Source organism: Centroberyx gerrardi, chromosome 1 (genome assembly GCF_048128805.1).
Source record: "Centroberyx gerrardi isolate f3 chromosome 1, fCenGer3.hap1.cur.20231027, whole genome shotgun sequence".
Lineage (NCBI taxonomy): Eukaryota > Metazoa > Chordata > Actinopteri > Beryciformes > Berycidae > Centroberyx > Centroberyx gerrardi.
Genome location: NC_135997.1, coordinates 16,533,181 through 16,538,832, shown reverse-complemented (window position 1 = coordinate 16,538,832; position 5,652 = coordinate 16,533,181).

Here is a 5,652-nt window from a genome sequence, read left to right as displayed (position 1 = left end):
GTAATTTGTTTGCTTGCTTTGGGTGGGGTGGGGTGTTAAAATCTGCTCAGTGTGAGCAGCTAATTTGTGCTGTAGGGATCCACTTTCATCATTTATTAACCATTTGTTATTATCTTGTGTGTCTCTTGGATCATGCATGCACATAAAAACACAATTATCAATCATTTACTTTTTAATTATGCAACCACCAAATGATCAGTATCATTTGGTGGTTCATTTTAGTATCATATTACAGCTTCTTAATGAAGAGTTGAGTGATTTGAAAAATAAATGACATAATATAGCCTATGCCGTATGAGTGCTTTTATCCAATACTTCCAGTGTCATGAGTGCATACATTTTGAGCATTAAAGGCCCCAGTGCCAATCAACCCTCTATAGTAGCCTAATTCAGTATTAGTGGGCATACTGTGCTTATTAGGATGTACAGGAGCTCGAATAGCCTAAGTAAGAAAATCCATCACGGTCCTGGTACAGAGCTTCCTCAGTATTCGTTTCTCCCATAGGGATCAATAGGAAAATTAACATGGAGAAACAACCATGAGTTGTCAAACATGATTTGGGCTGGTATTCTACCTTGGACTCCTGTTGAGGCTACCTGTGTACCCATTTAGTCAGACATTTATTCCCCGCTGTCTGAGTCCATTAGATCCAAAAGTAGTCTAAAGCTGAATTCTCATAGAAACACATCAACATGCGAAGAGGCTGATTAAACTTGAGCGGTACGGAGACTCATACAAGTCATCGCACATTAAGACTTTGTTATTACATGGCACTCATATTTACAGAAGATGACTCTAAACTAACCAAATGTGTTCGTGTGCGCGTGTCTGTGTGTATGTGTGGAGGAGGGGGGAGGGCGGGGCTGCTCATGAAAAGGTGACAGTTTGCATTTTAGCCTTAGTCATTATGCCATAAGCCAAAACTGAAAAATACGTCACTGACTAGTTTATTGTAGATTCACTAAAGAAACTAACTATAGTCATCCTATAACACATTTTAGAAGGATTCTATATATATATATATATATATATACAGTATATATATATCAAATATCACAGTAAAACTCTTAAGTCCCTATAGGACTATTACAGAAATTTTATAGTGATACCATGGGAGATAAAACAAAAAAAATACCATAAATTACAAAGGTCTCTGTAAGAACATTATCGTGATTCTTCGTCAAGAATTGTATGTAAAAAGTAAAAGAATTGCCTCGTGATTTATTTAATACGCCCGTCCCCTCTGAAGTGGGCAGTGGCCGGTGAATAATAAGTATCCTGAGTCCGCCCCTTTAATGTTTATTGATCAGCTCTCCAGTAGGCCTATCTGACAGCAGTCAGATTCAGTCTCGTTATGGCGTCGCTGCACCGAAACAGGATGATTTTCTCCCTCTCCGCGGGAATTTGCCAGTCGTGTATCAGGACGCCGCTTCTTGGTTTCTGTCGCTACAAATAGGCAACATACATGGCGATGGAGGACGAGGATAATGCAGCGGTCGTGGTGACCAAAACCCAAGCGGGCTTCAAAAAAGGAGGTGATGTCGAAGATAACGGGGCTTGCATAGACACGCAGCCGGACACGGTGGTCCACCAAGCGGGGTTGAACCAGACTGCAGATCGCGGCAACCGCAATGGTCCAGGAGCCCGGGCTGCAACGGGGATACGCGTGCTAAAGGCAGGTCAACATTTCAAGGTTTTCTTTTTTTTCTTATATCGCAGTCGGTGATTCAAACAGGGCAAAGTGCATGAGAATTAAACCGCAGTCTTGTAATATTGTGTGACGCGTGATGCCTGGAGAGTGATGTTCTCTGGTTGATGATTGATCTCTGGGTGATTGTCATTCAGTGAAAAATGTACCAGAGCCAAGTACAGCCAGGCCAAAACACTGGGCTGCTCCAGCGTTTCAAATGTAGGCCTGCTGCTGTTTGTCTAGATGACATTTTAGGGCTAGACACATGATGTGTAATGACATACACTCCCTGAGATAGCTGCTCACAGGGCCATAGGGCACCAACACACACACACACTCACGCACGCACACACACACACACACACAGTCTAGAATGTGTCATTTCATGAATGTATAGGCATTACAGGATTATATTCCCTATGAATACATATCACCATCTCAGAATAAAATAGGTCATCATTCCTGATTACTCATGAGTACATGGCATCACCAGGTGCTATAGGGTAATGATTATGTTTTGAGATTAGATTAACCCATAATATATTTGTGCTGACTATCTGTAACTGATGTTGGCAGTGAAACAAATTACCTCTAGCTCAATCAATGTGAACAGCTAAGTGGCAAAGGTTACTGCTTGTACCAGTTTTGTGTACCTGTTGACATCAACACAGAATAGATGTTAAGGTGCACCACTGACTGAAAATGAATGGTTGGGTTGAGAGTCTATCAGAAAATGCACCTTGGGGGGTGGAGGGGGTCAATTACAGCCAAACACTTCCCCTCTCTATTTATCTATGCAAAAATAAGATTGACTTTGCTGATTTGCTGAAAAACAAGAAACAAGAAACAAGAACAAACGGTTTCTCACCATTATTAAATATCATCTGACAGTGTATACTGTAAGGAAGCTGCATGTTGGCTCACTGAAAGAGTGAGCCAACATTCATTGACAAACAATCCCCCAAACTATATGACAAATCTCTCTAACGCACTTCTGCTAGTTCGACTTTATTTAGTTATGAGGTAGAGAAAAATTTGAGATTCTTTGTTTACCTTTTATTCATGCAGGATTAGGGTTGGCTGAACACACATGCAGCTCTGCCCTGCTTCACATTCACACAGAGAGACCCAGTCACACCCGAGAGCTGCCCAGTACAACTACTGGGCTACTCAATCACTGAATGCAATTTTGAAAAAGTTGTAATATTACATTGGTAATTGATGAAGTATAAACATAATATTTGAAAGAGGCAATGAACGTATTTAATGCATTTGTTTTTTAGATTTGAATGGACTCAAGAGATTTCAAACAAAATGGATTTCATGTGTGAAATCAAGTATTGTGTCTTGATTTCTTTTTAATGGTAGGTAATGAGCTGCAATTGAGCCAGCTGGGAATTTACTGTGATGAGGCTTTTCAGAGGAATACTTCAGCATGGCCACGATGCCATCCTTTCTGACAGCGGAAGAAAAGGCTGCTTTGAACTAATTATGACCTAGCAGGCAGCCTGTCCATACTGCTGCCTTGTTGCTTGACCCAAAATATGTTAATGCAGAGCAGACAGACACTGCATACAACACAGTCTTAACCTTGGCAGACCTGAGCAGACATGAGTCTGTACAAGGGAAAGGGTTAGGAGTTAAGATAGAGCTAAATATTGTGTGTGAGAAGCTGATGGATATGAAATTCACCTGAGACCATCAACATTTTGAAATATGGGAAATATGGGTCATGGAGAACTCATTTCAGATTCAAATTCATGGGTAACGGCAGAAAATGTATTAGATTTTGTGTTGTAAAAATACAAGACAATAAAACAATACTGGTTATGGCCTATGTTTAATAGATGTAACAAAAAATAGCAACATTTTGCTAGAAGTATTGGGGAAAAAACTGTTTAACACTCAGAAATTAGACTGGACTGAGGGACTTTGAGGGATGTTTTGCTTTCACATCAAGTCTTTCATATTGATAATTGGCTGAGTGTGTATGACATTGGATCACCTCCAAATAGAAGTGTTCAGCCAGTCAGTTGATTTGCCTGAGCTTGTGTCATTCTTATAGTGGCTGTCAAAGTAAATCAGGGTTGTGGGTGCATTCTGGAAAACGCGTTTGGGTGAAAGTGCTGTGCAATTGTGTTTGATTGCATTTTACATCTTTGTGTGTGTGTGTGTGTGTGTGTGTGTGTGTGTGTGTGTGTAAGATTGATCAGTAAATCAAGAGCTTTGCTTTGTGGCTCAGCTCTCTCTACCACCACAGTTCAATATAAGACCGACATTACTGCAGCTCACTCCCCACCTAAAAGTGACAGGCCACTTTTTTCCAAGTCAGAACCTTGGGCTCGTTTGGAGGTGCGGACCCTGATCCTGATCGCGTCACACTCAGCAGTAAGCTACTCAAAGGCATATCGGCAATCACAGTCCAATTAGGCCAAAAAGACATCATTTGCAAACAACATAGATGATGTCACCTAACTAGACACTCCAGACTGCCTTGATTATCCTGTGTCTTGATATTCTGTCCATGAATATCATGAATAGATGTGGGGACAAGGCACACACTTGTTGGAGTCCAGCGCCACCTTGAATGAGCTTGACTTAATTCCTAGAATGCTAACAGAGCTCTCACTCCAAGTGTAAAAGGACTGAAAGCTACTTTGGCAAAGCATACTCAGCAGCACCTCCCACAGGATACCAGGAAACATGGTCATAGACTTTTTCCAAATCCACAAAACACACGTAGACAGGATTAGCAAACTCCTATGACCCCTTGATTATCTGTGAGAGGGTAAAAAGCTGGTCCACTGTTCCACAACCAGGACGAAATTCGCATTGTTCCTCTTGAATCTTGAGCCCTCAATAGTTGGAACACGTCCTCTGGTCCCCTTTAAAGATGTGGACCACCAATCCTGTCTGCCACTCCAAAGGCACTGTTCCCAAAATTCACATGATATAAAAGAGACGTGTCAATGATGACACCCTAAAGACATTCAGATGCTTAAGCATTTCAGGACTTGATCTGGTCCACCCCTGGTGCTTGGCCAATGTGGAGCTTTCTATTTACCTCAGTACATTGTTATTGGACTTCCCTGCTAGCCGTAACTTGAAAAACATCAAACTCAAAGAGGCTCATAACTGTACTTGGTACGAGATCACCTTGGGCCAAAAGATGGCATCATGGGAGGATAATGACCTTATGCCTGTCCGCCTGTCTCTGTAATGGCCTCCTGTTCCACATTGCTGGGCATTCTTGTCCTATGTAGATATTTGTCCCTAACCTCTCCAGAGTCTGAAGACAAACCTGGGATTTTGGGCGAGGCCCCCTATTTTAAAGGCCGAATCTGGGACACCTTTCACGTATCAATTATGAGTACATAGAGTCATTAAAGGCAGAACTCGAAGATGGAGAATAATAACCTTTCAAATCCCACCATATCTCAAAATACAAATCAGTTTTGCCTCATGGTTTACAAACAACACAAACGTAAAGAAAACAAAATACATTTAAAAGACATGTTTACAGTAGCTGTCATACCCACTTAGTCCTGTATCAAGAGCTCAGTCAATCAATTTGACAAGGAAATTATGTCTTCTTCCCACATTAACATAAACAGTTGGAGTTATACTCATTATGGATGGGACCTGGGGACAGTTATAGTGTTTTTGACATGTTTGGCCTTATGTCATTGTTGCTTTGATAGCATTGAAATATTTTATATTCCAATACCTATATTTTGAGTTGATTGAATACTGCCATAGGCCTCCGGGGTATTGGAAAACATACATCAGACAGCTCCAAAACTCACGAAATCACCACATTTGGTGAGGGCAAGTATGTTATTGGGATTATCAAATGGGAACCTCCCATCACAGAGGTTTTGTTCAATTAAGCCCACAACACCTGATCTGTATATCTGATGTTAGCCTCTTTGTTAGAATGTCTGTGTTTTTGTGTTTGCAG